The sequence below is a fragment of the Triturus cristatus genome, chromosome 8 (genome assembly GCF_964204655.1).
Source record: "Triturus cristatus chromosome 8, aTriCri1.1, whole genome shotgun sequence".
NCBI classification, from domain to species: Eukaryota; Metazoa; Chordata; class Amphibia; order Caudata; family Salamandridae; genus Triturus; species Triturus cristatus.
In genome coordinates this window covers 735,154,285-735,176,658 of record NC_140591.1, presented here as the reverse complement: position 1 = coordinate 735,176,658, position 22,374 = coordinate 735,154,285, and the positions used below count along the sequence as shown (strand labels likewise).

Genomic DNA, 22,374 nt, shown 5'->3' with positions numbered 1-22,374 from the left:
CACATGACACCTTATTATAAAAGTCATCGGTTTCTTTGTTACTGTGTACTTTCAAAGCATGGGGCTTTCACACGTCAGGTAAACCTGATTACCACTACACAACAAAAGCAGATGCAGCTTTCTTATCTATGTCGTGATAGAACAGTTGTGAATTGAGTAGAAGAAGGGCCCTGATGTGATACTTATTACATGCAGCCTGTAAGATAGTCAAACATGCAGGCTAGGAAGGAAGATGCAAATATCAATGTATTAGAAAAACACCTAAAGGCGAGTGATATGCTTTCATTCATGCATGGCTAGGAAAAATCGCCATACTGTTGCAAACATTCTTACACCACCAACTGGAAATAAATGATTCTGACATTAAACGTAAAGGTGACAATGCATTTGTATCATCACCCTGAGAAGGATCATCTTGGAATTGAGCCGAGGGCCTCTGCACTCAAAGCCAGAAACACTCCACTAAAATAAGATTCCTGTTGGTGCCAACAATTCTCCATGTTAATGCTTGTTCTAGGTGAGCAGTGAACCGATTGCAGGGCTCTTTTGAAAGCAAGGTCTGAGAACCAACAGATACATCCACACGCCGATTACTTTAGTGTTTTGAGAGAATTCCCTTTCTTGGAACGAGATTGCATGAAATAATCTTCAGGGCTTGGACAATTCCATGGCAAAACGGCACCTATCAACATTGTAGCCAACACAATATAACTACTGTTTCTGCCCGGTTTCGAACCTGGGACCTTTCGCGTGTGAGGCGAACGTGATAACCACTACACTACAGAAACAGATACCTACAGTTGATTTTTCTGTAATGAAACTGCTCCGAACTGGCTATTCCATGGGCCTCTGGCTTTAGATTTCTTTCATGCAACCTGCCCGACATCCCTAGCTGAACGCTCGTACATGCCATGCAAGACCAGATGTTTGGTATTAGCTCAGACTGGGCAGGGCTGAAGCATGAGACTCTAGCAAAGAATTATCCACTACTGCAAAGAAAAAATTGATGTTGGTTTTGAAACGCAAACTTCAAAACAACTTGAAAAGAGTACCAAGAAAAGGGCTCGTCCGGGATTTGAACCCGGGACCTCTCGCACCCAAAGCGAGAATCATACCCCTAGACCAACGAGCCCTCAAAATCCTCTTACCTCTCAAAAGCTAATACCGGCTCTAAGCCCGCAATGAAGATCATGCTGGTATCTTTATGATGCTTGGTCTGTGAATACGCATGAAAGTCAGTCTCAACTTACCCTTTCTCAAACGATAGCACTATCATTTACAAGTGTCTCCTTTTATTCCGTCCCAGCTTTGGACACGTCTTACAGGAAGTCAGCCCTTATTTATATATTTCTTCAGTGGCTGAAGCTTAATGAGAAAGAGTAACAAGTTGTTCATAACAACATAAGAAACACATTGTGCATTTTCTCTCAAATACTCCTTCACTTTGTGCCAAAAGAAATACCAAGGTGAATACCTAGGCCACAGATTCAAGCTAAAGATCTTCCTGCTGAATGCAAGGCGCAATAAAAACTGCATATCGCTGGACTAAAGCATTCCTTGCATAGCCTCTAACATCATAACATAACTGAGCTGCTAGCAGCAAGCTAACCAATACCTTTCTGAAATGAGAATGACATGTGCTTATCTGCTCAATCAGTGCTCAATCAGGCTCGATCAGGCGAGATTTAGAAAAGGTGGAAAGGGTCCAAGTGGATGCCCCTTCCTTTTGAGGGTGGGTCCTGCTGACTATCATAGGATTGCTTGTAAAAGTGGCCAGGGTCAGAGGAAAAGCTGCCAACACTTCTTAGCGTTCTCTATAGATGCAGCCATTTTCTGTGACTGTAATTTCGGCCTTTTCCCAGAAGTCTCTATTCTGCCTATGCAAATTAACAAAAGCAGTGCTTATTCCTCACTTGCTCAAATGTCCTTCCTGTCCAGAAAGCTCTGATTAAGCATGCTTATTTTCTTTTTCTGGGATATTTTAAATTGTTTCGCTGTCCAGTCTGTGGCAGTAGAAAGCTGCTTATGATGCCAGGTTTTGATGAATCCCCAAGGTACAAGTACAGAGGAATATATCAGTCTCTAGGATATGGAACTTTTAGCTAACACATCACAATATGTGATGCTTGCCAAGAAAACACTACATTCTGGAGCGCTGATGATCAGAACATTCTGCTCCTGAAGGATAGAAAAGACAGCTTGATTGAAATAAAGTCTGTTTATATTGACGCTCTCTCTCTCCCTATATATACATACATGCATACACACACACACACAGGTATGTCATGCATTTCTTCAGATTTGTTTCAACCATTTACCATTTATTGGAGAATCCCTACTTTTCAAGTGACTGCAAATGAAGTCATCTCTGGCACTTTTTGTGCAAAGTAAGAGACACACATGACACCTTTTTATAAAAGTCATCGGTTTCTTTGTTACTGTGTACTTTCAAAGCATGGGGCTTTCACACGTCAGGTAAACCTGATTACCACTACACAACAAAAGCAGATGCAGCTTTCTTATCTATGTCGTGATAGAACAGTTGTGAATTGAGTAGAAGAAGGGCCCTGATGTGATACTTATTACATGCAGCCTGTAAGATAGTCAAACATGCAGGCTAGGAAGGAAGATGCAAATATCAATGTATTAGAAAAACACCTAAAGGCGAGTGATATGCTTTCATTCATGCATGGCTAGGAAAAATCGCCATACTGTTGCAAACATTCTTACACCACCAACTGGAAATAAATGATTCTGACATTAAACGTAAAGGTGACAATGCATTTGTATCATCACCCTGAGAAGGATCATCTTGGAATTGAGCCGAGGGCCTCTGCACTCAAAGCCAGAAACACTCCACTAAAATAAGATTCCTGTTGGTGCCAACAATTCTCCATGTTAATGCTTGTTCTAGGTGAGCAGTGAACCGATTGCAGGGCTCTTTTGAAAGCAAGGTCTGAGAACCAACAGATACATCCACACGCCGATTACTTTAGTGTTTTGAGAGAATTCCCTTTCTTGGAACGAGATTGCATGAAATAATCTTCAGGGCTTGGACAATTCCATGGCAAAACGGCACCTATCAACATTGTAGCCAACACAATATAACAACTGTTTCTGCCCGGTTTCGAACCGGGGACCTTTCGCGTGTGAGGCGAACGTGATAACCACTACACTACAGAAACAGATACCTACAGTTGATTTTTCTGTAATGAAACTGCTCCGAACTGGCTATTCCATGGGCCTCTGGCTTTAGATTTCTTTCATGCAACCTGCCCGACATCCCTAGCTGAACGCTCGTACATGCCATGCAAGACCAGATGTTTGGTATTAGCTCAGACTGGGCAGGGCTGAAGCATGAGACTCTAGCAAAGAATTATCCACTACTGCAAAGAAAAAATTGATGTTGGTTTTGAAACGCAAACTTCAAAACAACTTGAAAAGAGTACCAAGAAAAGGGCTCGTCCGGGATTTGAACCCGGGACCTCTCGCACCCAAAGCGAGAATCATACCCCTAGACCAACGAGCCCTCAAAATCCTCTTACCTCTCAAAAGCTAATACCGGCTCTAAGCCCGCAATGAAGATCATGCTGGTATCTTTATGATGCTTGGTCTGTGAATACGCATGAAAGTCAGTCTCAACTTACCCTTTCTCAAACGATAGCACTATCATTTACAAGTGTCTCCTTTTATTCCGTCCCAGCTTTGGACACGTCTTACAGGAAGTCAGCCCTTATTTATATATTTCTTCAGTGGCTGAAGCTTAATGAGAAAGAGTAACAAGTTGTTCATAACAACATAAGAAACACATTGTGCATTTTCTCTCAAATACTCCTTCACTTTGTGCCAAAAGAAATACCAAGGTGAATACCTAGGCCACAGATTCAAGCTAAAGATCTTCCTGCTGAATGCAAGGCGCAATAAAAACTGCATATCGCTGGACTAAAGCATTCCTTGCATAGCCTCTAACATCATAACATAACTGAGCTGCTAGCAGCAAGCTAACCAATACCTTTCTGAAATGAGAATGACATGTGCTTATCTGCTCAATCAGTGCTCAATCAGGCTCGATCAGGCGAGATTTAGAAAAGGTGGAAAGGGTCCAAGTGGATGCCCCTTCCTTTTGAGGGTGGGTCCTGCTGACTATCATAGGATTGCTTGTAAAAGTGGCCAGGGTCAGAGGAAAAGCTGCCAACACTTCTTAGCGTTCTCTATAGATGCAGCCATTTTCTGTGACTGTAATTTCGGCCTTTTCCCAGAAGTCTCTATTCTGCCTATGCAAATTAACAAAAGCAGTGCTTATTCCTCACTTGCTCAAATGTCCTTCCTGTCCAGAAAGCTCTGATTAAGCATGCTTATTTTCTTTTTCTGGGATATTTTAAATTGTTTCGCTGTCCAGTCTGTGGCAGTAGAAAGCTGCTTATGATGCCAGGTTTTGATGAATCCCCAAGGTACAAGTACAGAGGAATATATCAGTCTCTAGGATATGGAACTTTTAGCTAACACATCACAATATGTGATGCTTGCCAAGAAAACACTACATTCTGGAGCGCTGATGATCAGAACATTCTGCTCCTGAAGGATAGAAAAGACAGCTTGATTGAAATAAAGTCTGTTTATATTGACGCTCTCTCTCTCCCTATATATACATACATGCATACACACACACACACAGGTATGTCATGCATTTCTTCAGATTTGTTTCAACCATTTACCATTTATTGGAGAATCCCTACTTTTCAAGTGACTGCAAATGAAGTCATCTCTGGCACTTTTTGTGCAAAGTAAGAGACACACATGACACCTTATTATAAAAGTCATCGGTTTCTTTGTTACTGTGTACTTTCAAAGCATGGGGCTTTCACACGTCAGGTAAACCTGATTACCACTACACAACAAAAGCAGATGCAGCTTTCTTATCTATGTCGTGATAGAACAGTTGTGAATTGAGTAGAAGAAGGGCCCTGATGTGATACTTATTACATGCAGCCTGTAAGATAGTCAAACATGCAGGCTAGGAAGGAAGATGCAAATATCAATGTATTAGAAAAACACCTAAAGGCGAGTGATATGCTTTCATTCATGCATGGCTAGGAAAAATCGCCATACTGTTGCAAACATTCTTACACCACCAACTGGAAATAAATGATTCTGACATTAAACGTAAAGGTGACAATGCATTTGTATCATCACCCTGAGAAGGATCATCTTGGAATTGAGCCGAGGGCCTCTGCACTCAAAGCCAGAAACACTCCACTAAAATAAGATTCCTGTTGGTGCCAACAATTCTCCATGTTAATGCTTGTTCTAGGTGAGCAGTGAACCGATTGCAGGGCTCTTTTGAAAGCAAGGTCTGAGAACCAACAGATACATCCACACGCCGATTACTTTAGTGTTTTGAGAGAATTCCCTTTCTTGGAACGAGATTGCATGAAATAATCTTCAGGGCTTGGACAATTCCATGGCAAAACGGCACCTATCAACATTGTAGCCAACACAATATAACAACTGTTTCTGCCCGGTTTCGAACCTGGGACCTTTCGCGTGTGAGGCGAACGTGATAACCACTACACTACAGAAACAGATACCTACAGTTGATTTTTCTGTAATGAAACTGCTCCGAACTGGCTATTCCATGGGCCTCTGGCTTTAGATTTCTTTCATGCAACCTGCCCGACATCCCTAGCTGAACGCTCGTACATGCCATGCAAGACCAGATGTTTGGTATTAGCTCAGACTGGGCAGGGCTGAAGCATGAGACTCTAGCAAAGAATTATCCACTACTGCAAAGAAAAAATTGATGTTGGTTTTGAAACGCAAACTTCAAAACAACTTGAAAAGAGTACCAAGAAAAGGGCTCGTCCGGGATTTGAACCCGGGACCTCTCGCACCCAAAGCGAGAATCATACCCCTAGACCAACGAGCCCTCAAAATCCTCTTACCTCTCAAAAGCTAATACCGGCTCTAAGCCCGCAATGAAGATCATGCTGGTATCTTTATGATGCTTGGTCTGTGAATACGCATGAAAGTCAGTCTCAACTTACCCTTTCTCAAACGATAGCACTATCATTTACAAGTGTCTCCTTTTATTCCGTCCCAGCTTTGGACACGTCTTACAGGAAGTCAGCCCTTATTTATATATTTCTTCAGTGGCTGAAGCTTAATGAGAAAGAGTAACAAGTTGTTCATAACAACATAAGAAACACATTGTGCATTTTCTCTCAAATACTCCTTCACTTTGTGCCAAAAGAAATACCAAGGTGAATACCTAGGCCACAGATTCAAGCTAAAGATCTTCCTGCTGAATGCAAGGCGCAATAAAAACTGCATATCGCTGGACTAAAGCATTCCTTGCATAGCCTCTAACATCATAACATAACTGAGCTGCTAGCAGCAAGCTAACCAATACCTTTCTGAAATGAGAATGACATGTGCTTATCTGCTCAATCAGTGCTCAATCAGGCTCGATCAGGCGAGATTTAGAAAAGGTGGAAAGGGTCCAAGTGGATGCCCCTTCCTTTTGAGGGTGGGTCCTGCTGACTATCATAGGATTGCTTGTAAAAGTGGCCAGGGTCAGAGGAAAAGCTGCCAACACTTCTTAGCGTTCTCTATAGATGCAGCCATTTTCTGTGACTGTAATTTCGGCCTTTTCCCAGAAGTCTCTATTCTGCCTATGCAAATTAACAAAAGCAGTGCTTATTCCTCACTTGCTCAAATGTCCTTCCTGTCCAGAAAGCTCTGATTAAGCATGCTTATTTTCTTTTTCTGGGATATTTTAAATTGTTTCGCTGTCCAGTCTGTGGCAGTAGAAAGCTGCTTATGATGCCAGGTTTTGATGAATCCCCAAGGTACAAGTACAGAGGAATATATCAGTCTCTAGGATATGGAACTTTTAGCTAACACATCACAATATGTGATGCTTGCCAAGAAAACACTACATTCTGGAGCGCTGATGATCAGAACATTCTGCTCCTGAAGGATAGAAAAGACAGCTTGATTGAAATAAAGTCTGTTTATATTGACGCTCTCTCTCTCCCTATATATACATACATGCATACACACACACACACAGGTATGTCATGCATTTCTTCAGATTTGTTTCAACCATTTACCATTTATTGGAGAATCCCTACTTTTCAAGTGACTGCAAATGAAGTCATCTCTGGCACTTTTTGTGCAAAGTAAGAGACACACATGACACCTTTTTATAAAAGTCATCGGTTTCTTTGTTACTGTGTACTTTCAAAGCATGGGGCTTTCACACGTCAGGTAAACCTGATTACCACTACACAACAAAAGCAGATGCAGCTTTCTTATCTATGTCGTGATAGAACAGTTGTGAATTGAGTAGAAGAAGGGCCCTGATGTGATACTTATTACATGCAGCCTGTAAGATAGTCAAACATGCAGGCTAGGAAGGAAGATGCAAATATCAATGTATTAGAAAAACACCTAAAGGCGAGTGATATGCTTTCATTCATGCATGGCTAGGAAAAATCGCCATACTGTTGCAAACATTCTTACACCACCAACTGGAAATAAATGATTCTGACATTAAACGTAAAGGTGACAATGCATTTGTATCATCACCCTGAGAAGGATCATCTTGGAATTGAGCCGAGGGCCTCTGCACTCAAAGCCAGAAACACTCCACTAAAATAAGATTCCTGTTGGTGCCAACAATTCTCCATGTTAATGCTTGTTCTAGGTGAGCAGTGAACCGATTGCAGGGCTCTTTTGAAAGCAAGGTCTGAGAACCAACAGATACATCCACACGCCGATTACTTTAGTGTTTTGAGAGAATTCCCTTTCTTGGAACGAGATTGCATGAAATAATCTTCAGGGCTTGGACAATTCCATGGCAAAACGGCACCTATCAACATTGTAGCCAACACAATATAACAACTGTTTCTGCCCGGTTTCGAACCGGGGACCTTTCGCGTGTGAGGCGAACGTGATAACCACTACACTACAGAAACAGATACCTACAGTTGATTTTTCTGTAATGAAACTGCTCCGAACTGGCTATTCCATGGGCCTCTGGCTTTAGATTTCTTTCATGCAACCTGCCCGACATCCCTAGCTGAACGCTCGTACATGCCATGCAAGACCAGATGTTTGGTATTAGCTCAGACTGGGCAGGGCTGAAGCATGAGACTCTAGCAAAGAATTATCCACTACTGCAAAGAAAAAATTGATGTTGGTTTTGAAACGCAAACTTCAAAACAACTTGAAAAGAGTACCAAGAAAAGGGCTCGTCCGGGATTTGAACCCGGGACCTCTCGCACCCAAAGCGAGAATCATACCCCTAGACCAACGAGCCCTCAAAATCCTCTTACCTCTCAAAAGCTAATACCGGCTCTAAGCCCGCAATGAAGATCATGCTGGTATCTTTATGATGCTTGGTCTGTGAATACGCATGAAAGTCAGTCTCAACTTACCCTTTCTCAAACGATAGCACTATCATTTACAAGTGTCTCCTTTTATTCCGTCCCAGCTTTGGACACGTCTTACAGGAAGTCAGCCCTTATTTATATATTTCTTCAGTGGCTGAAGCTTAATGAGAAAGAGTAACAAGTTGTTCATAACAACATAAGAAACACATTGTGCATTTTCTCTCAAATACTCCTTCACTTTGTGCCAAAAGAAATACCAAGGTGAATACCTAGGCCACAGATTCAAGCTAAAGATCTTCCTGCTGAATGCAAGGCGCAATAAAAACTGCATATCGCTGGACTAAAGCATTCCTTGCATAGCCTCTAACATCATAACATAACTGAGCTGCTAGCAGCAAGCTAACCAATACCTTTCTGAAATGAGAATGACATGTGCTTATCTGCTCAATCAGTGCTCAATCAGGCTCGATCAGGCGAGATTTAGAAAAGGTGGAAAGGGTCCAAGTGGATGCCCCTTCCTTTTGAGGGTGGGTCCTGCTGACTATCATAGGATTGCTTGTAAAAGTGGCCAGGGTCAGAGGAAAAGCTGCCAACACTTCTTAGCGTTCTCTATAGATGCAGCCATTTTCTGTGACTGTAATTTCGGCCTTTTCCCAGAAGTCTCTATTCTGCCTATGCAAATTAACAAAAGCAGTGCTTATTCCTCACTTGCTCAAATGTCCTTCCTGTCCAGAAAGCTCTGATTAAGCATGCTTATTTTCTTTTTCTGGGATATTTTAAATTGTTTCGCTGTCCAGTCTGTGGCAGTAGAAAGCTGCTTATGATGCCAGGTTTTGATGAATCCCCAAGGTACAAGTACAGAGGAATATATCAGTCTCTAGGATATGGAACTTTTAGCTAACACATCACAATATGTGATGCTTGCCAAGAAAACACTACATTCTGGAGCGCTGATGATCAGAACATTCTGCTCCTGAAGGATAGAAAAGACAGCTTGATTGAAATAAAGTCTGTTTATATTGACGCTCTCTCTCTCCCTATATATACATACATGCATACACACACACACACAGGTATGTCATGCATTTCTTCAGATTTGTTTCAACCATTTACCATTTATTGGAGAATCCCTACTTTTCAAGTGACTGCAAATGAAGTCATCTCTGGCACTTTTTGTGCAAAGTAAGAGACACACATGACACCTTATTATAAAAGTCATCGGTTTCTTTGTTACTGTGTACTTTCAAAGCATGGGGCTTTCACACGTCAGGTAAACCTGATTACCACTACACAACAAAAGCAGATGCAGCTTTCTTATCTATGTCGTGATAGAACAGTTGTGAATTGAGTAGAAGAAGGGCCCTGATGTGATACTTATTACATGCAGCCTGTAAGATAGTCAAACATGCAGGCTAGGAAGGAAGATGCAAATATCAATGTATTAGAAAAACACCTAAAGGCGAGTGATATGCTTTCATTCATGCATGGCTAGGAAAAATCGCCATACTGTTGCAAACATTCTTACACCACCAACTGGAAATAAATGATTCTGACATTAAACGTAAAGGTGACAATGCATTTGTATCATCACCCTGAGAAGGATCATCTTGGAATTTAGCCGAGGGCCTCTGCACTCAAAGCCAGAAACACTCCACTAAAATAAGATTCCTGTTGGTGCCAACAATTCTCCATGTTAATGCTTGTTCTAGGTGAGCAGTGAACCGATTGCAGGGCTCTTTTGAAAGCAAGGTCTGAGAACCAACAGATACATCCACACGCCGATTACTTTAGTGTTTTGAGAGAATTCCCTTTCTTGGAACGAGATTGCATGAAATAATCTTCAGGGCTTGGACAATTCCATGGCAAAACGGCACCTATCAACATTGTAGCCAACACAATATAACAACTGTTTCTGCCCGGTTTCGAACCTGGGACCTTTCGCGTGTGAGGCGAACGTGATAACCACTACACTACAGAAACAGATACCTACAGTTGATTTTTCTGTAATGAAACTGCTCCGAACTGGCTATTCCATGGGCCTCTGGCTTTAGATTTCTTTCATGCAACCTGCCCGACATCCCTAGCTGAACGCTCGTACATGCCATGCAAGACCAGATGTTTGGTATTAGCTCAGACTGGGCAGGGCTGAAGCATGAGACTCTAGCAAAGAATTATCCACTACTGCAAAGAAAAAATTGATGTTGGTTTTGAAACGCAAACTTCAAAACAACTTGAAAAGAGTACCAAGAAAAGGGCTCGTCCGGGATTTGAACCCGGGACCTCTCGCACCCAAAGCGAGAATCATACCCCTAGACCAACGAGCCCTCAAAATCCTCTTACCTCTCAAAAGCTAATACCGGCTCTAAGCCCGCAATGAAGATCATGCTGGTATCTTTATGATGCTTGGTCTGTGAATACGCATGAAAGTCAGTCTCAACTTACCCTTTCTCAAACGATAGCACTATCATTTACAAGTGTCTCCTTTTATTCCGTCCCAGCTTTGGACACGTCTTACAGGAAGTCAGCCCTTATTTATATATTTCTTCAGTGGCTGAAGCTTAATGAGAAAGAGTAACAAGTTGTTCATAACAACATAAGAAACACATTGTGCATTTTCTCTCAAATACTCCTTCACTTTGTGCCAAAAGAAATACCAAGGTGAATACCTAGGCCACAGATTCAAGCTAAAGATCTTCCTGCTGAATGCAAGGCGCAATAAAAACTGCATATCGCTGGACTAAAGCATTCCTTGCATAGCCTCTAACATCATAACATAACTGAGCTGCTAGCAGCAAGCTAACCAATACCTTTCTGAAATGAGAATGACATGTGCTTATCTGCTCAATCAGTGCTCAATCAGGCTCGATCAGGCGAGATTTAGAAAAGGTGGAAAGGGTCCAAGTGGATGCCCCTTCCTTTTGAGGGTGGGTCCTGCTGACTATCATAGGATTGCTTGTAAAAGTGGCCAGGGTCAGAGGAAAAGCTGCCAACACTTCTTAGCGTTCTCTATAGATGCAGCCATTTTCTGTGACTGTAATTTCGGCCTTTTCCCAGAAGTCTCTATTCTGCCTATGCAAATTAACAAAAGCAGTGCTTATTCCTCACTTGCTCAAATGTCCTTCCTGTCCAGAAAGCTCTGATTAAGCATGCTTATTTTCTTTTTCTGGGATATTTTAAATTGTTTCGCTGTCCAGTCTGTGGCAGTAGAAAGCTGCTTATGATGCCAGGTTTTGATGAATCCCCAAGGTACAAGTACAGAGGAATATATCAGTCTCTAGGATATGGAACTTTTAGCTAACACATCACAATATGTGATGCTTGCCAAGAAAACACTACATTCTGGAGCGCTGATGATCAGAACATTCTGCTCCTGAAGGATAGAAAAGACAGCTTGATTGAAATAAAGTCTGTTTATATTGACGCTCTCTCTCTCCCTATATATACATACATGCATACACACACACACACAGGTATGTCATGCATTTCTTCAGATTTGTTTCAACCATTTACCATTTATTGGAGAATCCCTACTTTTCAAGTGACTGCAAATGAAGTCATCTCTGGCACTTTTTGTGCAAAGTAAGAGACACACATGACACCTTATTATAAAAGTCATCGGTTTCTTTGTTACTGTGTACTTTCAAAGCATGGGGCTTTCACACGTCAGGTAAACCTGATTACCACTACACAACAAAAGCAGATGCAGCTTTCTTATCTATGTCGTGATAGAACAGTTGTGAATTGAGTAGAAGAAGGGCCCTGATGTGATACTTATTACATGCAGCCTGTAAGATAGTCAAACATGCAGGCTAGGAAGGAAGATGCAAAAATCAATGTATTAGAAAAACACCTAAAGGCGAGTGATATGCTTTCATTCATGCATGGCTAGGAAAAATCGCCATACTGTTGCAAACATTCTTACACCACCAACTGGAAATAAATGATTCTGACATTAAACGTAAAGGTGAGAATGCATTTGTATCATCACCTTGAGAAGGATCATCTTGGAATTGAGCCGAGGGCCTCTGCACTCAAAGCCAGAAACACTCCACTAAAATAAGATTCCTGTTGGTGCCAACAATTCTCCATGTTAATGCTTGTTCTAGGTGAGCAGTGAACCGATTACAGGGCTCTTTTGAAAGCAAGGTCTGAGAACCAACAGATACATCCACACGCCGATTACTTTAGTGTTTTGAGAGAATTCCCTTTCTTGGAACGAGATTGCATGAAATAATCTTCAGGACTTGGACAATTCCATGGCAAAACGGCACCTATCAACATTGTAGCCAACACAATATAACAACTGTTTCTGCCCGGTTTCGAACCGGGGACCTTTCGCGTGTGAGGCGAACTTGATAACCACTACACTACAGAAACAGATACCTACAGTTGATTTTTCTGTAATGAAACTGCTCCGAACTGGCTATTCCATGGGCCTCTGGCTTTAGATTTCTTTCATGCAACCTGCCCGACATCCCTAGCTGAACGCTCGTACATGCCATGCAAGACCAGATGTTTGGTATTAGCTCAGACTGGGCAGGGCTGAAGCATGAGACTCTAGCAAAGAATTATCCACTACTGCAAAGAAAAAATTGATGTTGGTTTTGAAACGCAAACTTCAAAACAACTTGAAAAGAGTACCAAGAAAAGGGCTCGTCAGGGATTTGAACCCGGGACCTCTCGCACCCAAAGCGAGAATCATACCCCTAGACCAACGAGCCCTCAAAATTCTCTTACCTCTCAAAAGCTAATACCGGCTCTAAGCCCGCAATGAAGATCATGCTGGTATCTTTATGATGCTTGGTCTGTGAATACGCATGAAAGTCAGTCTCAACTTACCCTTTCTCAAACGATAGCACTATCATTTACAAGTGTCTCCTTTTATTCCGTCCCAGCTTTGGACACGTCTTACAGGAAGTCAGCCCTTATTTATATATTTCTGCAGTGGCTGAAGCTTAATGAGAAAGAGTAACAAGTTGTTCATAACAACATAAGAAACACATTGTGCATTTTCTCTCAAATACTCCTTCACTTTGTGCCAAAAGAAATACCAAGGTGAATACCTAGGCCACAGATTCAAGCTAAAGATCTTCCTGCTGAATGCAAGGCGCATTAAAAACTGCATATCGCTGGACTAAAGCATTCCTTGCATAGCCTCTAACATCATAACATAACTGAGCTGCTAGCAGCAAGCTAACCAATACCTTTCTGAAATGAGAATGACATGTGCTTATCTGCTCAATCAGTGCTCAATCAGGCTCGATCAGGCGAGATTTAGAAAAGGTGGAAAGGGTCCAAGTGGATGCCCCTTCCTTTTTAGGGTGGGTCCTGCTGACTATCATAGGATTGCTTGTAAAAGTGGCCAGGGTCAGAGGAAAAGCTGCCAACACTTCTTAGCGTTCTCTATAGATGCAGCCATTTTCTGTGACTGTAATTTCGGCCTTTTCCCAGAAGTCTCTATTCTGCCTATGCAAATTAACAAAAGCAGTGCTTATTCCTCACTTGCTCAAATGTCCTTCCTGTCCAGAAAGCTCTGATTAAGCATGCTTATTTTCTTTTTCTGGGATATTTTAAATTGTTTCGCTGTCCAGTCTGTGGCAGTAGAAAGCTGCTTATGATGCCAGGTTTTGATGAATCCCCAAGGTACAAGTACAGAGGAATATATCAGTCTCTAGGATATGGAACTTTTAGCTAACACATCACAATATGTGATGCTTGCCAAGAAAACACTACATTCTGGAGCGCTGATGATCAGAACATTCTGCTCCTGAAGGATAGAAAAGACAGCTTGATTGAAATAAAGTCTGTTTATATTGACGCTCTCTCTCTCCCTATATATACATACATGCATACACACACACACACAGGTATGTCATGCATTTCTTCAGATTTGTTTCAACCATTTACCATTTATTGGAGAATCCCTACTTTTCAAGTGACTGCAAATGAAGTCATCTCTGGCACTTTTTGTGCAAAGTAAGAGACACACATGACACCTTTTTATAAAAGTCATCGGTTTCTTTGTTACTGTGTACTTTCAAAGCATGGGGCTTTCACACGTCAGGTAAACCTGATTACCACTACACAACAAAAGCAGATGCAGCTTTCTTATCTATGTCGTGATAGAACAGTTGTGAATTGAGTAGAAGAAGGGCCCTGATGTGATACTTATTACATGCAGCCTGTAAGATAGTCAAACATGCAGGCTAGGAAGGAAGATGCAAATATCAATGTATTAGAAAAACACCTAAAGGCGAGTGATATGCTTTCATTCATGCATGGCTAGGAAAAATCGCCATACTGTTGCAAACATTCTTACACCACCAACTGGAAATAAATGATTCTGACATTAAACGTAAAGGTGACAATGCATTTGTATCATCACCCTGAGAAGGATCATCTTGGAATTGAGCCGAGGGCCTCTGCACTCAAAGCCAGAAACACTCCACTAAAATAAGATTCCTGTTGGTGCCAACAATTCTCCATGTTAATGCTTGTTCTAGGTGAGCAGTGAACCGATTGCAGGGCTCTTTTGAAAGCAAGGTCTGAGAACCAACAGATACATCCACACGCCGATTACTTTAGTGTTTTGAGAGAATTCCCTTTCTTGGAACGAGATTGCATGAAATAATCTTCAGGGCTTGGACAATTCCATGGCAAAACGGCACCTATCAACATTGTAGCCAACACAATATAACAACTGTTTCTGCCCGGTTTCGAACCGGGGACCTTTCGCGTGTGAGGCGAACGTGATAACCACTACACTACAGAAACAGATACCTACAGTTGATTTTTCTGTAATGAAACTGCTCCGAACTGGCTATTCCATGGGCCTCTGGCTTTAGATTTCTTTCATGCAACCTGCCCGACATCCCTAGCTGAACGCTCGTACATGCCATGCAAGACCAGATGTTTGGTATTAGCTCAGACTGGGCAGGGCTGAAGCATGAGACTCTAGCAAAGAATTATCCACTACTGCAAAGAAAAAATTGATGTTGGTTTTGAAACGCAAACTTCAAAACAACTTGAAAAGAGTACCAAGAAAAGGGCTCGTCCGGGATTTGAACCCGGGACCTCTCGCACCCAAAGCGAGAATCATACCCCTAGACCAACGAGCCCTCAAAATCCTCTTACCTCTCAAAAGCTAATACCGGCTCTAAGCCCGCAATGAAGATCATGCTGGTATCTTTATGATGCTTGGTCTGTGAATACGCATGAAAGTCAGTCTCAACTTACCCTTTCTCAAACGATAGCACTATCATTTACAAGTGTCTCCTTTTATTCCGTCCCAGCTTTGGACACGTCTTACAGGAAGTCAGCCCTTATTTATATATTTCTTCAGTGGCTGAAGCTTAATGAGAAAGAGTAACAAGTTGTTCATAACAACATAAGAAACACATTGTGCATTTTCTCTTAAATACTCCTTCACTTTGTGCCAAAAGAAATACCAAGGTGAATACCTAGGCCACAGATTCAAGCTAAAGATCTTCCTGCTGAATGCAAGGCGCATTAAAAACTGCATATCGCTGGACTAAAGCATTCCTTGCATAGCCTCTAACATCATAACATAACTGAGCTGCTAGCAGCAAGCTAACCAATACCTTTCTGAAATGAGAATGACATGTGCTTATCTGCTCAATCAGTGCTCAATCAGGCTCGATCAGGCGAGATTTAGAAAAGGTGGAAAGGGTCCAAGTGGATGCCCCTTCCTTTTTAGGGTGGGTCCTGCTGACTATCATAGGATTGCTTGTAAAAGTGGCCAGGGTCAGAGGAAAAGCTGCCAACACTTCTTAGCGTTCTCTATAGATGCAGCCATTTTCTGTGACTGTAATTTCGGCCTTTTCCCAGAAGTCTCTATTCTGCCTATGCAAATTAACAAAAGCAGTGCTTATTCCTCACTTGCTCAAATGTCCTTCCTGTCCAGAAAGCTCTGATTAAGCATGCTTATTTTCTTTTTCTGGGATATTTTAAATTGTTTCGCTGTCCAGTCTGTGGCAGTAGAAAGCTGCTTATGATGCCAGGTTTTGATGAATCCCCAAGGTACAAGTACAGAGGAATATATCAGTCTCTAGGATATGGAACTTTTAGCTAACACATCACAATATGTGATGCTTGCCAAGAAAACACTACATTCTGGAGCGCTGATGATCAGAACATTCTGCTCCTGAAGGATAGAAAAGACAGCTTGATTGAAATAAAGTCTGTTTATATTGACGCTCTCTCTCTCCCTATATATACATACATGCATACACACACACACACAGGTATGTCATGCATTTCTTCAGATTTGTTTCAACCATTTACCATTTATTGGAGAATCCCTACTTTTCAAGTGACTGCAAATGAAGTCATCTCTGGCACTTTTTGTGCAAAGTAAGAGACACACATGACACCTTTTTATAAAAGTCATCGGTTTCTTTGTTACTGTGTACTTTCAAAGCATGGGGCTTTCACACGTCAGGTAAACCTGATTACCACTACACAACAAAAGCAGATGCAGCTTTCTTATCTATGTCGTGATAGAACAGTTGTGAATTGAGTAGAAGAAGGGCCCTGATGTGATACTTATTACATGCAGCCTGTAAGATAGTCAAACATGCAGGCTAGGAAGGAAGATGCAAATATCAATGTATTAGAAAAACACCTAAAGGCGAGTGATATGCTTTCATTCATGCATGGCTAGGAAAAATCGCCATACTGTTGCAAACATTCTTACACCACCAACTGGAAATAAATGATTCTGACATTAAACGTAAAGGTGACAATGCATTTGTATCATCACCCTGAGAAGGATCATCTTGGAATTGAGCCGAGGGCCTCTGCACTCAAAGCCAGAAACACTCCACTAAAATAAGATTCCTGTTGGTGCCAACAATTCTCCATGTTAATGCTTGTTCTAGGTGAGCAGTGAACCGATTGCAGGGCTCTTTTGAAAGCAAGGTCTGAGAACCAACAGATACATCCACACGCCGATTACTTTAGTGTTTTGAGAAAATTCCCTTTCTTGGAACGAGATTGCATGAAATAATCTTCAGGGCTTGGACAATTCCATGGCAAAACGGCACCTATCAACATTGTAGCCAACACAATATAACAACTGTTTCTGCCCGGTTTCGAACCGGGGACCTTTCGCGTGTGAGGCGAACGTGATAACCACTACACTACAGAAACAGATACCTACAGTTGATTTTTCTGTAATGAAACTGCTCCGAACTGGCTATTCCATGGGCCTCTGGCTTTAGATTTCTTTCATGCAACCTGCCCGACATCCCTAGCTGAACGCTCGTACATGCCATGCAAGACCAGATGTTTGGTATTAGCTCAGACTGGGCAGGGCTGAAGCATGAGACTCTAGCAAAGAATTATCCACTACTGCAAAGAAAAAATTGATGTTGGTTTTGAAACGCAAACTTCAAAACAACTTGAAAAGAGTACCAAGAAAAGGGCTCGTCCGGGATTTGAACCCGGGACCTCTCGCACCCAAAGCGAGAATCATACCCCTAGACCAACGAGCCCTCAAAATCCTCTTACCTCTCAAAAGCTAATACCGGCTCTAAGCCCGCAATGAAGATCATGCTGGTATCTTTATGATGCTTGGTCTGTGAATACGCATGAAAGTCAGTCTCAACTTACCCTTTCTCAAACGATAGCACTATCATTTACAAGTGTCTCCTTTTATTCCGTCCCAGCTTTGGACACGTCTTACAGGAAGTCAGCCCTTATTTATATATTTCTTCAGTGGCTGAAGCTTAATGAGAAAGAGTAACAAGTTGTTCATAACAACATAAGAAACACATTGTGCATTTTCTCTTAAATACTCCTTCACTTTGTGCCAAAAGAAATACCAAGGTGAATACCTAGGCCACAGATTCAAGCTAAAGATCTTCCTGCTGAATGCAAGGCGCATTAAAAACTGCATATCGCTGGACTAAAGCATTCCTTGCATAGCCTCTAACATCATAACATAACTGAGCTGCTAGCAGCAAGCTAACCAATACCTTTCTGAAATGAGAATGACATGTGCTTATCTGCTCAATCAGTGCTCAATCAGGCTCGATCAGGCGAGATTTAGAAAAGGTGGAAAGGGTCCAAGTGGATGCCCCTTCCTTTTTAGGGTGGGTCCTGCTGACTATCATAGGATTGCTTGTAAAAGTGGCCAGGGTCAGAGGAAAAGCTGCCAACACTTCTTAGCGTTCTCTATAGATGCAGCCATTTTCTGTGACTGTAATTTCGGCCTTTTCCCAGAAGTCTCTATTCTGCCTATGCAAATTAACAAAAGCAGTGCTTATTCCTCACTTGCTCAAATGTCCTTCCTGTCCAGAAAGCTCTGATTAAGCATGCTTATTTTCTTTTTCTGGGATATTTTAAATTGTTTCGCTGTCCAGTCTGTGGCAGTAGAAAGCTGCTTATGATGCCAGGTTTTGATGAATCCCCAAGGTACAAGTACAGAGGAATATATCAGTCTCTAGGATATGGAACTTTTAGCTAACACATCACAATATGTGATGCTTGCCAAGAAAACACTACATTCTGGAGCGCTGATGATCAGAACATTCTGCTCCTGAAGGATAGAAAAGACAGCTTGATTGAAATAAAGTCTGTTTATATTGACGCTCTCTCTCTCCCTATATATACATACATGCATACACACACACACACAGGTATGTCATGCATTTCTTCAGATTTGTTTCAACCATTTACCATTTATTGGAGAATCCCTACTTTTCAAGTGACTGCAAATGAAGTCATCTCTGGCACTTTTTGTGCAAAGTAAGAGACACACATGACACCTTTTTATAAAAGTCATCGGTTTCTTTGTTACTGTGTACTTTCAAAGCATGGGGCTTTCACACGTCAGGTAAACCTGATTACCACTACACAACAAAAGCAGATGCAGCTTTCTTATCTATGTCGTGATAGAACAGTTGTGAATTGAGTAGAAGAAGGGCCCTGATGTGATACTTATTACATGCAGCCTGTAAGATAGTCAAACATGCAGGCTAGGAAGGAAGATGCAAATATCAATGTATTAGAAAAACACCTAAAGGCGAGTGATATGCTTTCATTCATGCATGGCTAGGAAAAATCGCCATACTGTTGCAAACATTCTTACACCACCAACTGGAAATAAATGATTCTGACATTAAACGTAAAGGTGACAATGCATTTGTATCATCACCCTGAGAAGGATCATCTTGGAATTGAGCCGAGGGCCTCTGCACTCAAAGCCAGAAACACTCCACTAAAATAAGATTCCTGTTGGTGCCAACAATTCTCCATGTTAATGCTTGTTCTAGGTGAGCAGTGAACCGATTGCAGGGCTCTTTTGAAAGCAAGGTCTGAGAACCAACAGATACATCCACACGCCGATTACTTTAGTGTTTTGAGAGAATTCCCTTTCTTGGAACGAGATTGCATGAAATAATCTTCAGGGCTTGGACAATTCCATGGCAAAACGGCACCTATCAACATTGTAGCCAACACAATATAACAACTGTTTCTGCCCGGTTTCGAACCGGGGACCTTTCGCGTGTGAGGCGAACGTGATAACCACTACACTACAGAAACAGATACCTACAGTTGATTTTTCTGTAATGAAACTGCTCCGAACTGGCTATTCCATGGGCCTCTGGCTTTAGATTTCTTTCATGCAACCTGCCCGACATCCCTAGCTGAACGCTCGTACATGCCATGCAAGACCAGATGTTTGGTATTAGCTCAGACTGGGCAGGGCTGAAGCATGAGACTCTAGCAAAGAATTATCCACTACTGCAAAGAAAAAATTGATGTTGGTTTTGAAACGCAAACTTCAAAACAACTTGAAAAGAGTACCAAGAAAAGGGCTCGTCCGGGATTTGAACCCGGGACCTCTCGCACCCAAAGCGAGAATCATACCCCTAGACCAACGAGCCCTCAAAATCCTCTTACCTCTCAAAAGCTAATACCGGCTCTAAGCCCGCAATGAAGATCATGCTGGTATCTTTATGATGCTTGGTCTGTGAATACGCATGAAAGTCAGTCTCAACTTACCCTTTCTCAAACGATAGCACTATCATTTACAAGTGTCTCCTTTTATTCCGTCCCAGCTTTGGACACGTCTTACAGGAAGTCAGCCCTTATTTATATATTTCTTCAGTGGCTGAAGCTTAATGAGAAAGAGTAACAAGTTGTTCATAACAACATAAGAAACACATTGTGCATTTTCTCTTAAATACTCCTTCACTTTGTGCCAAAAGAAATACCAAGGTGAATACCTAGGCCACAGATTCAAGCTAAAGATCTTCCTGCTGAATGCAAGGCGCATTAAAAACTGCATATCGCTGGACTAAAGCATTCCTTGCATAGCCTCTAACATCATAACATAACTGAGCTGCTAGCAGCAAGCTAACCAATACCTTTCTGAAATGAGAATGACATGTGCTTATCTGCTCAATCAGTGCTCAATTAGGCTCGATCAGGCGAGATTTAGAAAAGGTGGAAAGGGTCCAAGTGGATGCCCCTTCCTTTTTAGGGTGGGTCCTGCTGACTATCATAGGATTGCTTGTAAAAGTGGCCAGGGTCAGAGGAAAAGCTGCCAACACTTCTTAGCGTTCTCTATAGATGCAGCCATTTTCTGTGACTGTAATTTCGGCCTTTTCCCAGAAGTCTCTATTCTGCCTATGCAAATTAACAAAAGCAGTGCTTATTCCTCACTTGCTCAAATGTCCTTCCTGTCCAGAAAGCTCTGATTAAGCATGCTTATTTTCTTTTTCTGGGATATTTTAAATTGTTTCGCTGTCCAGTCTGTGGCAGTAGAAAGCTGCTTATGATGCCAGGTTTTGATGAATCCCCAAGGTACAAGTACAGAGGAATATATCAGTCTCTAGGATATGGAACTTTTAGCTAACACATCACAATATGTGATGCTTGCCAAGAAAACACTACATTCTGGAGCGCTGATGATCAGAACATTCTGCTCCTGAAGGATAGAAAAGACAGCTTGATTGAAATAAAGTCTGTTTATATTGACGCTCTCTCTCTCCCTATATATACATACATGCATACACACACACACACAGGTATGTCATGCATTTCTTCAGATTTGTTTCAACCATTTACCATTTATTGGAGAATCCCTACTTTTCAAGTGACTGCAAATGAAGTCATCTCTGGCACTTTTTGTGCAAAGTAAGAGACACACATGACACCTTTTTATAAAAGTCATCGGTTTCTTTGTTACTGTGTACTTTCAAAGCATGGGGCTTTCACACGTCAGGTAAACCTGATTACCACTACACAACAAAAGCAGATGCAGCTTTCTTATCTATGTCGTGATAGAACAGTTGTGAATTGAGTAGAAGAAGGGCCCTGATGTGATACTTATTACATGCAGCCTGTAAGATAGTCAAACATGCAGGCTAGGAAGGAAGATGCAAATATCAATGTATTAGAAAAACACCTAAAGGCGAGTGATATGCTTTCATTCATGCATGGCTAGGAAAAATCGCCATACTGTTGCAAACATTCTTACACCACCAACTGGAAATAAATGATTCTGACATTAAACGTAAAGGTGACAATGCATTTGTATCATCACCCTGAGAAGGATCATCTTGGAATTGAGCCGAGGGCCTCTGCACTCAAAGCCAGAAACACTCCACTAAAATAAGATTCCTGTTGGTGCCAACAATTCTCCATGTTAATGCTTGTTCTAGGTGAGCAGTGAACCGATTGCAGGGCTCTTTTGAAAGCAAGGTCTGAGAACCAACAGATACATCCACACGCCGATTACTTTAGTGTTTTGAGAGAATTCCCTTTCTTGGAACGAGATTGCATGAAATAATCTTCAGGGCTTGGACAATTCCATGGCAAAACGGCACCTATCAACATTGTAGCCAACACAATATAACAACTGTTTCTGCCCGGTTTCGAACCGGGGACCTTTCGCGTGTGAGGCGAACGTGATAACCACTACACTACAGAAACAGATACCTACAGT

The 22,374-nt window shown here is 41.8% G+C and overlaps 14 non-coding genes across 14 annotated transcripts; all 14 read right to left on the bottom strand.

The window, feature by feature from the left end:
• Positions 1–1,060: 1,060 nt before the first annotated feature.
• Positions 1,061–1,132, bottom strand: TRNAP-UGG (transfer RNA proline (anticodon UGG)). Its single transcript has one exon. It is a non-coding gene; the product is annotated as a tRNA-Pro (tRNA).
• A 1,980-nt stretch (positions 1,133–3,112) lies between these two features.
• On the bottom strand, positions 3,113–3,185 carry TRNAV-CAC (transfer RNA valine (anticodon CAC)). The gene has a single exon. It is a non-coding gene; the product is annotated as a tRNA-Val (tRNA).
• Positions 3,186–3,457: 272 nt separating this feature from the next.
• Positions 3,458–3,529, bottom strand: TRNAP-UGG (transfer RNA proline (anticodon UGG)). Its single transcript has one exon. It is a non-coding gene; the product is annotated as a tRNA-Pro (tRNA).
• A 2,325-nt stretch (positions 3,530–5,854) lies between these two features.
• On the bottom strand, positions 5,855–5,926 carry TRNAP-UGG (transfer RNA proline (anticodon UGG)). The gene has a single exon. It is a non-coding gene; the product is annotated as a tRNA-Pro (tRNA).
• A 1,980-nt stretch (positions 5,927–7,906) lies between these two features.
• TRNAV-CAC (transfer RNA valine (anticodon CAC)) lies at positions 7,907–7,979 on the bottom strand. Its single transcript has one exon. It is a non-coding gene; the product is annotated as a tRNA-Val (tRNA).
• A 272-nt stretch (positions 7,980–8,251) lies between these two features.
• Positions 8,252–8,323, bottom strand: TRNAP-UGG (transfer RNA proline (anticodon UGG)). The gene has a single exon. It is a non-coding gene; the product is annotated as a tRNA-Pro (tRNA).
• Positions 8,324–10,648: 2,325 nt separating this feature from the next.
• On the bottom strand, positions 10,649–10,720 carry TRNAP-UGG (transfer RNA proline (anticodon UGG)). Its single transcript has one exon. It is a non-coding gene; the product is annotated as a tRNA-Pro (tRNA).
• Positions 10,721–15,097: 4,377 nt separating this feature from the next.
• On the bottom strand, positions 15,098–15,170 carry TRNAV-CAC (transfer RNA valine (anticodon CAC)). Its single transcript has one exon. It is a non-coding gene; the product is annotated as a tRNA-Val (tRNA).
• A 272-nt stretch (positions 15,171–15,442) lies between these two features.
• On the bottom strand, positions 15,443–15,514 carry TRNAP-UGG (transfer RNA proline (anticodon UGG)). The gene has a single exon. It is a non-coding gene; the product is annotated as a tRNA-Pro (tRNA).
• A 1,980-nt stretch (positions 15,515–17,494) lies between these two features.
• TRNAV-CAC (transfer RNA valine (anticodon CAC)) lies at positions 17,495–17,567 on the bottom strand. The gene has a single exon. It is a non-coding gene; the product is annotated as a tRNA-Val (tRNA).
• Positions 17,568–17,839: 272 nt separating this feature from the next.
• Positions 17,840–17,911, bottom strand: TRNAP-UGG (transfer RNA proline (anticodon UGG)). The gene has a single exon. It is a non-coding gene; the product is annotated as a tRNA-Pro (tRNA).
• A 1,980-nt stretch (positions 17,912–19,891) lies between these two features.
• On the bottom strand, positions 19,892–19,964 carry TRNAV-CAC (transfer RNA valine (anticodon CAC)). The gene has a single exon. It is a non-coding gene; the product is annotated as a tRNA-Val (tRNA).
• Positions 19,965–20,236: 272 nt separating this feature from the next.
• On the bottom strand, positions 20,237–20,308 carry TRNAP-UGG (transfer RNA proline (anticodon UGG)). Its single transcript has one exon. It is a non-coding gene; the product is annotated as a tRNA-Pro (tRNA).
• A 1,980-nt stretch (positions 20,309–22,288) lies between these two features.
• On the bottom strand, positions 22,289–22,361 carry TRNAV-CAC (transfer RNA valine (anticodon CAC)). Its single transcript has one exon. It is a non-coding gene; the product is annotated as a tRNA-Val (tRNA).
• Between the last annotated feature and the right edge of the window lie 13 nt (positions 22,362–22,374).